We start from the raw sequence: 12,695 nt of genomic DNA on the forward strand, positions 1-12,695 counted from the left end.
CGGCGGCCGCCCCCTCAGCCTCCTCTCGCGAGATCACGAGGCGGCAACCAATAGAGCGTTCCCGCAAGGGGGCGGGGCGCGGCGGCCACCCGGAAGCGCAAACACCAGCTTCCGTCCTTGCGCAGAACTCCCCTCGCGCAGCGCCTTCGCTCTACGGGTTGGCGCGAGAGTCAAAAGGCCTCGATCGCTTCTGGGCAAAATGGCCGGCGCCGCGGCGTCGAGGTGCGGAAACTCCGCGCGGGGATGGCGACCTCTAGACTGAATCGGAAGCGAAGGTCCCAGCGTCTTTTCCCGTCGTTTGTGTGAGGCCGGGGGAATGGGGCAGGGGCGGGGGAGAAGATGCCCTGTGCTGTTAGGCCGGCCTGCAGACGGAGTCGCCTCCCGACGGTCTGCTTCCCGGGCGCTTGCCTTCCCGAGGCCCAAGGGCGGAGCCGTTAGGTTGGGCCGGGAGTGGGCTCTCTCGAGGGCTGTTGAGGTGAATTCCTTGAGTTTATTCCACGAGTGTCCTTGAGCGCGTGCCCTCTCGAGACCAGATGGGTGGACAAGGTCGGACCATCCTGCCCGCGGGGAGCCTCCCGTGCAGCGCTCGTCACGTCGTCTCGCAAACGGTCGTTTGGGCCGCCTGCGCCGAGGGAAGGGACGGGGGCTCGAGGAAGACGACCTGGGGAAGGCGGCGCGCCATTCTCCCCGGCGGCCGCCCAGTCCGCCGCGCGGGGCCCGGCTCGTCCTGCCCGGGGGGCTGTTTGGACGAAGACAGTGGCCGCGGATGAGCGCCGGCCGAGGCCGTAGCACCGATTTGCGGGTTAATGTCTTTATTTGTGTCTGTTTTCTGAAGAAGAATGCCAGCTCCGCCAGCGCAGGGTCTTGATTTCCCTTTGCTGGATATTGAAGTTAAAAGATTTAAGAGCGCTTCGGGAAGAAATGTTAGAAATGTTGAGGGGGCAGCGCCTTACATCGTCCGGTGAGAATCTCACGGCAAGGTTTTCTGAATTAGAAGTCAGGAGCGAGATGGTTTCGTGTGGTTCTTGTTCACCTTTATGCGATCTGGATAACGACCAAAGTGATGTCAAACTTTATCTGACCGAAAGCAAGCCAAATTTGGCAGATAGGGTTGCCCGTAAAGACTGGTTATGGCCATTTTCCGTTGCTTGAACGAGCTGAATCTGCAGGTCCAAAGTTTTGACACAATTTATTTAAAACGCCTGTGCAATGTATGACAGTAACTGCAACTTTTGCAACTGATTACACTTATGATAAATAACTTTAGATATCAACTTAAAAACGTGCACGGGGAGACAGAGTTTTAAAATTCTTTTCAGATAACACAACCAAAAATCTTGAAGGCTAGTGTCCTATAGAGATAGAATATTCCAGCCCAAAGAGGCTTCAATGTGCCTTCCCTCTGGTTAATACAGTTAATAGCCCCTCCCCCCAGCAGCCAAACAGGTACCAAGCCCTACTGATTCCACCTTTACTGCATATAGAAAGCAGCTGCTTTTTATTGTTTTCCAACCTTTTCCCTTATTGAGGAAACGTTTTCGTTGTTGTTAGGTGCCATCAAGTCAGTTCTGACTCATAGCGACCCTACATACAACAGAAGAAAACACTGCTGGGTCTGCATCATCCTCACAATTGTTGCTGTGTTTGAGCCCATTGTTGCAGCCACTGTGTCATTCCATCTCCTTGAGAGTCTTCCTCTTTTTCGTTGATCCTCTACTTTACCAAGCATGATGTCTTTCTCCAGGGACTGGTCCCTCCTGGTAGTATGTCCAAAGTACATAAGAGGAAGTGTTGCCGTCCTCCCTTTTAAGGAGCATCCTGTCTGTACTTCTTCCAAGATAGATTAGTTGGTTCTTCCGGCAGCATATGGTATATTCAGTATTCTTCACCAACACCACAATTCAAAGGCATCAATTCTTCTGTTCTCCTTATTCACTGTCCAGTTTTCGCATACATACGAGGCGACTGAAAATACTATGGCTTGGGTCAGGCACACCTTAGTCCTCAAGGTGACACCTTTGCTTTTTAACACTTTAAAGAGGTCTTTTGCTGGAGATTTGCTCAGTGTAGTGTGTTTTTGTTTCTTGACTGCTACATCCACAGGCATTGTGGATCCAAGTAAAATGAAATCCTTGACAACTTCAATCTTTTCTCTGTTTATCATAATGTTGCTTATTGGTCCAGTTGTGAGAATTTTTGTTTTCTTTATGTTGAGGTGTAATCCATGCGGAAGGCTGTGGTCTTTGATCTTCATCCGTAAGTCCTTCAAGTCCTCTTCATTTACAGCAAGCAAGGTTGTTGTCATCTGCATAACGCAGGTTGTTAATGAGTCTTCCTCCAGATGCCGAGTTTTTCATAAAGTCCAGCTTCTCGAATTATTTGCTCAGCATACAGCTTGAATAAGTATAGTGAAAGGATACAACCCTGACGCACACCTTTCCTGATTTTAAACCACGCAGTATTTTCTTGTTCTGTTCCAACGACTGCATTTTGGTCTACATATAGGTTCTTCATGAGCACAATCAAGTGTTTTGGAATTCCCATTCTTCGCAGTGTTATCCGTAATTTGTTATGATCCACACAGTCGAATGCCTTTGCGTAGTAAATAAAACACAGGTAAACGTATTTCTGGTATTCTCTGTATTTAGCCAAGATCCGTCTGACATCAGCAATGATATTACTTGTTCCACGTCCTCTTATGAATCTGGCTTGAATTTCTGGCAGTTCCGTGACGATGTTTGGCTGCAACCATTTTTAAATTATTTTCAGCAAAATTCTACTTGCATGGGATGTTAATGATATTGTTCAATAACTTCTGCATTCTGTTGGATCACCTTTCTTTGGAATGGGCACAAATGTGGATCTCTTCCAGTTTGTTGGCTAGGTAGCTGTCTTGCAAATTTCTTGGCATAGATGAGTGAGCGCTTCCAGCGTTGCATTCATTTGTTGAAACATCTCAATTGGTATTCCATCAGTTCCTGGAGCCTTGTTTTTTGCCAGTGCTTTCAGTGCTCCTCGGACTTCTTTCTTCAGTACCATCGGTTCTTGATCATATGCTACCTCCTGAAATGGTTGAACATCAACCAGTTCTTTTTGGTACCGTGACTTTGTGTATTCCTTCCATCTTCTTTTGATGCATCCTGCATCGTTCAATATTTTGCACATAGAATCCTTCAATATCGCAACTTGAGGCTTGAATTTTTTCTTTAGTTCTTTCAGCTTGAGAATTGCTTAGCATGTTCTTCCCTTTTGGTTTTCTAACTCCAGGTCTTCGCACATTTCATTATACTCACTCACTTACTGACGTGGTTATGCTCCAAAGACCAAGTCGTTACGCAAAAATCAGCATTATGTAAAAATGGACGATGACTACATCGTTACGTAAGTGTCTGATCACATAATTACATAATTGCCAAATTACATCATTACATAACTCCCAAACCACTAAGAATCACGGCCCAGTCACGTTGACACATAACCTTAACCGCCACAGCCAGCGTTACTCTCGCCTCGCACCTCGGTGTTCCTTCCTTGAGACGTGTCATTAATGTGCAGGATAGAGAGATTTTTTACTGTTGTCGTAAACGCGAAATATTCGATAATGAGATAGTAAGTGAAGAGTAGGTAAGATGTATAAGATTTTATTAATTATAGTACATTATAATACTTTATTCATTATAATACGTTAAAATACTTTATTATAATACTTTCGAAAAGTTACTAAAAACGGAATCTGCTTTCAACCCTGAAAACCTCTCTACAAAAACAGAAGAGAAAGTAAAGTTTTATTGCTGAGTAAGCTTAGCCTGAATGTGGTGGACCACAGGATCTGCCGAAGAGATTGCAGACTGGAAGGAATCTTAACCAGCTTGTAGCTGGGGGGATACAACTCATTACGTTCGTGTTTTGAAAAGAATAGTGGTAGTTTTCTGGTATTTTTATGGCAGGAGGTAGATTTGCAGTTTGGAGCTGGGCCACCTGAGGTAATGCTAATTTTTCTCAGGAAATGGGAAGGTAAGGGAGGCCCATCTGAAGTTACATTTCAAAGTGGTTGCTGCTTGACCCTTGTGGAGACATCTTAGATTTACATACTTTTCAGTGAGACAGAGAATTTACAATTACAAGTTATCTAAAGTGAATTCTCAAAGAAGTGGGGGAGGGGCGGGGAGCCTTTTTCCTTATTTTTAACAGGGAGAATTAAAACCTCTTATTTTTAATTTGTATTTTTCCTTACACCGTCATAACATTGAGTCCATCATCTTTGTCCCTTGGATTGCCACAGCCTCCTAACTGGTGTCCCTCCTGGAGTCCTGCCTGCTCCTCTCTGGTCCCCACACAGCAGATGGTGATCTCTCATTGTCTCTGTCCTCCCTTGGAACACCCTCAGGGACCGCCCCATTGCCCAAGCAAGTTAAGGGGGCACAGGAGTCTCAACCTCCCAGCCTCATCACCCTCTCCCTCTGCTCCCGCCGATCCACCTATCTGAGGCTCTCTCCATTCACCAAGCTTTTCTGTCTGTGCTCTTGCCAGCCCAGCCCTGTGGGTAGAACACTTCCCTAAGCCAACTCCCATGACCTACTTATCCCAGCTGCGATGTGACTTCCTTGAACAAACTCTCCCTAACCAAGCTGGATGTAGTTCCTCCCCTTGATGCTCAATTATGTCCAAACTCACTGTTGCCTGAGAGTGTGTAATGAGTCTCCTCAGGCACATAAGCTTCCTTAGGGCAGCGACACACCTGGTTCTAGCTGAAGCCTCTGGTACATGGTGTAGAAGTTCAGTGGACATTTGCGGAGTAGATGAAGGAATACATGAGTGATTGATGAGAGGACCTTAACTGGAAGCAGCAGAAGCCAAGATGGAAAGGGGCGACCTCCTACGAGGTGGGAGAACTAGCAATCCTTGGTGACTGACAGTTTGTGGGAGCTGGGGGGAGGGTCGTGAGTAGTGGCCAGATGGGTGGCTTGGTCTGTTAGCTCAGTGGTGGTGGCACCAGCTGAGGAACAACACAGGAGGGAGCTGGAAGTGGGGAGCAAAGGACGCACTTGGGCCGTGTGGAGTTGGAGGCGTCTGCTGGACGCATCTGAAGCTAAGGGAAAGAGGGTTGGATTGAAGATTTTTGTGGTGAGGTCGTGTGAGAGTGAAGTGGATAAGTATTCAGGGAGAGTAGTGCATGGAAGGAGAGTGGATTAGGCTCGGAATCCAGGAGAACACAACAGGCCAGAGGCGGCTGACAAGGGGATTTAGAAGGCTGCGGCAGAATCCTTCAAGCAAAGAGAGTTTGGAGAAGACAGGGTTAGCGGTGGCAAATGCAGCAGAGGCCCAGTGTGACACTCAGCAGAAGCTGACCCTGATGGTTGTTGGTGACGGGAGCAAAGCCCAGTGACTGGTGGGAAGTTAGACTGCAGTGAGCTGAGGTGAGGGGCGAGGTGAGGACCCTTTCGGAGTGGTTCAGGCTGCACACCACGTGAGCAGGTGGGACTGTGGTAGCAGGCAGGTGTGCCAAGGACAGTCTCAAGCTTCTGCTGGTGCAGTTGAGTGTCTGGCTGAGAGCCCCGGGGAGGCCTGGGTGGGTGGGTCCTTTCTGCCTGCTTAGGTTTCGAGGGGCATGTGAGGCATCCGAGCAGAGAAGTCAGGGAGGCAGTGGATGGAGGGATGGGTCCGGGTGTGAATGAGATCAGTGAGGGTGTAGGGCGAGGACAGAGGAGGGCCGGTCCGTCCCCCGAACACCAACATGTGGTGGGCCTGCCCAGTGAGATGACAGAGAAGTGGGACCAGGGACTTGGAGAGAGGTAGATGGGTCCAGGAACAAGGGAGGCTGCAGGGTCGCACGGGTTACCATCAGGGCCGGTGATCAAGTTGACCAAGAGTTCAACCTGGTGAGAAAGGTGGGTGGCTGGGAGAGGGACACCATAGGACCGGGCCCTGCAGGCAGCCAGAGGGAGCAGCCATGTGGCCAGAGCTTCCACTGTTCTCCCAGCTAAGGTAGTGGCTTTGAACTTGAGAAAGTTGTTTCTTTTTAAGTGAGGTGTTGGTGGTTGGCTGCCCTCCAGTTGATTTTTGACCCATTTGACCCCATGTGACAGAGTAAAACTGCCCCATAGGGTTTTCTAGGCTGTACTCAGGACGCCACTGGGGGATTCGAACTGCTGACCTTTCAATTAGCAGCCAAGCTTAACTATTATACTACCAGGGTTTCTTAAAGAGAGATTAGAAGTTCTGTAAAAAGAAGTGTTGAAGGCATATTAGTTTTAAAAGAACATTAATGAGGTTTTTAATAAGGGAAAAACGTTTTGAGAATAAAATACACAATGTTTCCTTTAGTGAGATCTTAAAAATAAAAATCCTTTGCTGTCGAGTCAATTCGGACCCATAAAACAGAATATCAACTGTTTTACACATTGTTTGGGAGATGTTTCTGTTTTACTCTCAAAACCCGAAAGTATAAAACCAAATCCCTATGTACTGAAGCCCTTGGCTTTCAAACTGCCTGGTCGCTAGGGATAACATATGAATCGATCATTTGTGGTGGTTCAGGATCATTAGTGCACATAAGCCATAAATACCTAGAAGCCAATTTCCATTGAGTTCACTTGTTACAATATCATAAAGGTTTCTTCATGAGAATGTTGGAAGGAATGAGGAAGAGTTTTTTTGTTATCTAGCACATATCCTGATGTCACATGTCTATGCTGAACTAAGATACTGGATGGCGCAGATGGTTAAGTGCTGGACTACGATCCGGAAGGTTGACAGTTCAGGCCCACCCAGAGACGCCTCAGAAGAAAGGCCTGGTGATGTGCTTCTGAAAGGTCACAGCGTTGAAAACCCTGTGGAGCAGTTCTCTGCACATAGGGGTTGCCGGGAGTCAGAACCGACTGACAGCAGCGAACGACAACATGCTGAGTGGGGGTTGCTTGTATAGTCGCCCCGGCCCCCTCCGTCTGCCTCCTGTGATTTCCCCTCTGTCTGAGACAACTACATCAGACAGCACTGGTGATGCAGGAAGTGCCTGCATTGCTCGGGTCTGGTAAAAGCAAGAGTTGATACTTTCCTTGATTCTTTGGCTCAACCCTTAACACCTGCTGAGGTCAGAGCAGCCTCAGCGGAAACTCTGGGCCCATCGTTCTGTCACCTGAAACAGGCACTGGTGGGAGGAAGTTCCTGAAAGGTGCAGAGATCGCTGTGGACATGTACCGTGTGAGCGCACGTATGTGTGTACACACATGGCCCACCAGTGGGAGAGTCCAACAGAATGCTCTTTGGAGTAGCAATTAGATCATTTGCCCAGTCAAGGCAACGTGTTTGTATACTGTTTCATATTGGATTTAATTATGCCCTTCAGACCTGGCTGGTCAAGGATTTGATACATTGGCTTGGAATTGTTTATTTAGATTAAAATGTGTGTGTACGTATATAAGTGTGTGTATGCATATACTTATATACGCATAGTATATATCCATAGCTGTAGCTACATGTTTTAGGAATTTCTTCACACAAGCAGCTGTTGAGTCAGTGTCTGATGGGGGAAGGGTGTGTGTGTGTGTCTCAAATGAAGACGAGGCCTTTCTCAATCCATGGCCACAGTCTCCTTCTTTTTACACACTTGCAAATTTCTACTTTTTTAACTTTTGATTAAAAGCTTCTTATACTCACTCTTTAAAGGCTTATTTTTTTATTGAGAGGAGAGAAACGGACAGGCTCCAAAGATTTTTCAGTTCTCTGCACAGCCATAAAAGGCAGCCTTCTTGGTCTCCAGCATTCCGCAGGCAGATTTAGGCAGGTCTTATTTCTCCTTTGAACACTTCAGATAATTCCTGAATTTTAGAAGCAATTGGATCAATTTGGATTGTTTCTGGTATTTATGTGTATTGATTTTGTTGAAGTTCAGAATAAAAGTAAAGTTTCCTTTTGGGTATCCTGCTGAAACTCCTAATAGCTCAGCCTCTCCTATTATTGCTATTTCCTCTACACTCTGACTTTGCCATTTTGTTTTCTTCGAGCTTGGCAGGAGCAGGGATTAATTTATAAAATTACTGCTATTCTGGACAAATCCAGAAAAAACACTGTTTTGACCTGACTTAAAATAATCTTTTCACTTTTTAAGTATTTTCATTTGGAAAAAAAATAATTTCTTAAATTTTGGCCTGTACAAAAACTGTAGCTGCATCCCTAATCCATACCACCACCAAGAATATCTCCCTAATCTGTACCACCACCAAGTATATTTCTGTGCTCCTTTGTAATATGATTTCCTTGAAGGTTTGGTTTTATTTTGTTTTCTATCCTGCCAGTTCCTCTTACCCGCCCCCTCTGCACTCTTCCACTGTGACAGTTTGCTGCCTCAGAACAGAGCGTTCCAGTGAACTCACCTGCCCAGTGAACCCACCTGCCCAGTGGATTCTGTGATGTTGCCTCTCGTGGCCTTAGGCAAATGTGCTGTGTGCCCTGCAGGCCAGAGAGCCCAGTTCTGGTGAAGCCTGGTGACTGCTGTTTTCTTGAGAGGAGCTGAAGACTAGCGCTGTGTTCTTTTCTGGTTTGGGAGGAGGTAGCCATGTTGATTGTGAAATTCTTAGCATTTCTGAGTGTGGTACTATGCATATCTAAAGTTAACTGTTAAAGTTAGCTGGCCTCAGAAAATGTAAAAGTAATCAAAAGTCATGTTTCTCCAAAACATTGGCAGCGGTGGAAGCTTTTGTTAGCAATAAAAAATACTCGATCTACCTTTCCCTGTGAATGTATATTCTATCCCTGGGGCGTGGGGAGGGGCATTTTATAATTACCTTTTCATTCACCGGTTAATTCAACGAATTTGTTAAAGAGCCCAGCCGGCCTGGGGGCCAGGCACCTGGGGGTCCTGGGAGTGTAGTGACAAGCCAATAGCTCGGGAGAGGTCTTGTGGGAGAGGGGGACCCTGTCACGGGAATCGGCTCCCCCGGCCTGGTCTGACGGGTTGGGAGGGTCGGCGGCCTCCTGGGTTCCTGGACGAAGGCTGGGAGACGCGCGGGCTGGGGGAGTCGGGGCGCCTTGAAAGGGGCGTGGGGCCGCAGAGGTTCGCGGTGTCTGCTCCACTTTTAACCCCATGAACGCCTAGTGGCCTGGGTGCGAGGTCCACTTGGCCGAAATATGCCGCCCAGGCGATGACTCCGGGGCTATTGGTGGCGGTTGCCGTTCTATGAGTCCTGCGGGTTTTCTTCTAAAACCGATGACCGAGCCCAGGGAGAAGAGCAAAGCGGACCGAACCCGCAGGCTCGGAACCCTGCGCCTCGGGTCGGCGGGGCGGGGCGGGGCCCAGTGCGGGGCTAGGAGCCAGGGGTGGGCGAGGCCACGCGCCGAGGCGGGGCTCCGCTCGGCCCCGCCCCTCGTCCTAGCCCGGAAGGCCGGGGCCGGGTTGGGCGGCGGCTGAGCAGAGCCTTGCCGGGGACGCCGCCAGGTAAACAGGCTGCAGAGGAAGAGGGGTCCCCAGGGAAGGGCCGCGGGCTTAACTGAAGGCGAGGGTGGGCGCGGAGGACGCCGCGGGGCTGCGCCCGGCCGCCTGCCCAGGGGCGGGAGGGGCAGCCTCGGACTCGGCCGGGCCGGCGTGGGGCTTGCTGCTGGGCGGCAGCCGTGGGTGAGTGCTCGCTCACCCGGTAGTCTTCGCCGCTCTGCCTCTCTGAATTCCAGCTAAGAATCGTAATAAAACCGAATTTGCTTATGTTTGGCCTGATATTAAATCGTTTTAAAGGGTGGGACATCTCAGTTAAAGAAATTGTACCAAATCACGAAAAGATCGGAACAGAATGTTCTGCCCGTTTGGAGTGATTGCAGTTGAACCAGATAAAATGGGCTCTCTGCTTCAGATTGCGTTTTTGCAGTCGTACTTTTGTTCTGGATCAGGGGGTTCTGCTCGTGACCCTGAGCTCCAAAGGGCTGTTAATTCAGGTGTCAGAGGGGAAGCACCTGGAAGCACTTTTTAAAAAAGGATTGTTCAGTTTTCGGGATTGTCGTGCTTTTGTGATTTTATAAACTTTATCTAAACTCTGTCCCTGGGCTGGAAGTGGCAGAAACTTGTGTCTGCACATTATGCATGTGTACTGTTTACACACATTTGTGATATACACGGTCAAGTTTTTTCTCAAAAGCTCCGTTCCCCTTTCTCTCTTAAGGCTTCTGGCTGGAGCTTTCCGCTGCCTCTTTGCAGTCCTCCGGACCACGCCCTGTTGTACGTCGACGGCACTATCGGATTTTTTATTGTAGATTTGGGGGTATTTTGGGAAGAATTCCTTGAGACAACTGGAGACTCTTTATCTTATAAAACCTCTGGATTTAGGTTTTAAAATAAGTTTCATTAGGAAGAATTCTTTAGCTGGTAGACTTCAACTTAACAGTGCCGAACTGTTCATTCTGAAAATGCCCTTTTCGCCAAGGAGGGGCACCCCCAGAGGAGTGGCATCCGGTAAACTGCCTGTACGCCCCCTGGACTTACCTGAACAGGTGTGTGTGTGTTGGGGGGAGATAAGTGCTGTTTGTAGACCATCCGAGACTCAGATCGGAGTGGTGTGTACACTTTCTCCTCCTCTGGCAGTAGGTCCCAAAAGGAAAGGCACCCCGTTGGGTTTTCTCTCTCCGCGTGCACGTGGGAGCCCTGAGAACAGACTCCTGTGTGGCTGAAGAGGCCGCCTAAGGATTATTGAGGACTGTAGTGACCAGGGGTGGGGACTGTCTGCTCTCCCTTTCCCCGTGTTTCCTTGTGCCTTTTCCCATCTGTCTGTGTGGTTTAGGCTCTGAGGTTTCTTATGCCCTCTTCTCCACCCTCAGCCCCTTTCATCACCTTGAATGTCCTGCTTGAAACTTCCACCTGACAGTTGACACCTTTCACCTTCTTGTGAAAGAAATTGCTGCTGGTTTTGCTTCACTTACACATCCTCCTCAAGAAGGGTGGACAGGGATTCCCCGATAGTAACAGCTCCGGGTTGAGAGCCCTCTGGTCTGCACAACGGCCCCATTTTACAGACAGTTTGCCCGAGATCACACTGCTTGTCCCTTAGGGCTTCGGCCTGATCTGATTTTTAAACTTTCCACCCCACCATACCTGAAGGCACAAGCCATCAGACGTCCTTTCTCAGCCTGAAGGTAGAATCAAGACAGAAAAGTGCTGAGACCATTCCTGCAAGATTGAACTAAGGTGTTCCTAAATGAGTCATACCAACGTAGCCCTCAGTTTGTTTAGAAACAAGCTGTGTGTTCCTTTGAAGAAGAAAGGCAATCTATCTGAGAAACCGTCGGGCCTTCGAATCTTTAGAGGTGTTTGCTAAGCAAAAAAAACAACAAAACCTCAAGCCCATTGCCATCGAGTCAATTCCAACTCATGGCAACCCCATGCGTTACAGGGTAGAACTGTTACATTTCCGTGTTTTCTGGGCTGTAATCTTTACAATTACAGGTGGCCAGGCCTTTCTTCCACAGTGCTGCTGGGTGGGTTTGAACCACCAGTCTTTAGGTTAGTAGCTGAGCACAAGCAGTTTGTGCCATCGTGGGACCTGTTAAACACACGCCTGCCCACAAATCCTGGTCCATTCAAGGGAACCTTCCCCACAGGGCCCCAGAACCCACGGACACTGTCAGTGGTGGGGCTTTACGGTGCATACGGCATCTTTCTGCTTTATGCCAGGGACTGGAACCGAAGTCCTGCTTCCAAGGACAGTGTCACCTTTCATAGAAGTAGACGCAGAGGACTGTAGAGGCAAGTTCAAGTGGCCAGTGTCCACAGTGCCCCAAGGCAGCAGCCGTTATCCTACCCCCTCCTAGGTCTGTCCCCGAGGTATTTAGGGCCAGGCCGGTGATGGGGTACCACTCTAGAGAGCATTGAGTGAACTGGAGAAAATCCAGGTAGACGGTCGTTTTTCCATTTTGTTCAACCCCTATGGGCAGATTTGCCCGTGAATTGTTTAAGCTCTAGTGCCTCAGTAGTTCCGAGTGCGAGGCTGACCTAGTTGCCAGGAGGCAGAGCTTTGGCAGCATTGGGTTTTGAACCCCTGATGAATTGCACGATGTTGCTGGGATCCTTGAAGCCCTGAACCGCCCTTAACTCCTTTCCTCCGTCCCTGCCCCCTCCCTCGTTTCTGGCACGGCGTGGGCATGGGGGTAGGACGGGGTCGGATCCGAAAGCCCTGGAGAAGCCTGTGCCCTGGGCTGTCCACACGCCGCCTGCCTGGCCTGCCCGTCGCTATAGGAGTTGGACGATTGGGCCCCTTTTAAGTCTGAGTGAGCTATATTGCTGGTTCAGCAGAACTTTGCTGGGTGGGACAGGGAAGAAGTTGAGAAATGCAATCGGGAAAAGAAAAACGCGCCTTTTCTTTATCCTGTTCCCTCACGTCCCCCGAGACCCACAAACTCGAAACGTTAATCTGTGTACTCCATCAAGGGCTGGCTGGCTGACGAGAGGAGCGAGTCCCCCGCCTGGCCGGAGTTTCAGCGCCCACCGCGTGGCGGTCGGCTGTGACTTCGTGCGGAAGGGCTTGGGGGGCCGTGGGCGAACTGCTTTGCCCGTTGCCCCGTCCAGGGCGGTTCAGGGGAATCCTGGACGCTGACTCTGCCCCGGCTTTAACTTCGGGGTTGGGGGAACAAGTCGCATTTTGGACGGTGCAGACCCGGAAGGCTTCCCACAGGAGGCGCGCTCCGCGGGGCCCGCGCGTCGGGCGTCGGCCGGCGCGTGC

General features: G+C 49.4%; 1 protein-coding gene across 1 annotated transcript in view; it reads left to right on the forward strand.

Annotated features, from left to right (window-relative positions):
* Positions 1 to 264: 264 nt before the first annotated feature.
* The window catches only part of DIDO1 (death inducer-obliterator 1), a 62,767-nt gene continuing 50,336 nt past the window's right edge, over positions 265 to 12,695 (forward strand). Inside the window, exon 1 of the mRNA XM_023742604.1 lies at positions 265 to 302. The gene's annotated coding sequence lies outside the window, so the exon portion shown is untranslated. The remainder of the gene's footprint in view (positions 303 to 12,695) is intronic.

The sequence above is a fragment of the Trichechus manatus genome, unplaced genomic scaffold (genome assembly GCF_000243295.1).
Source record: "Trichechus manatus latirostris isolate Lorelei unplaced genomic scaffold, TriManLat1.0 scaffold00008, whole genome shotgun sequence".
In the NCBI taxonomy this organism is placed as follows: Eukaryota; Metazoa; Chordata; class Mammalia; order Sirenia; family Trichechidae; genus Trichechus; species Trichechus manatus.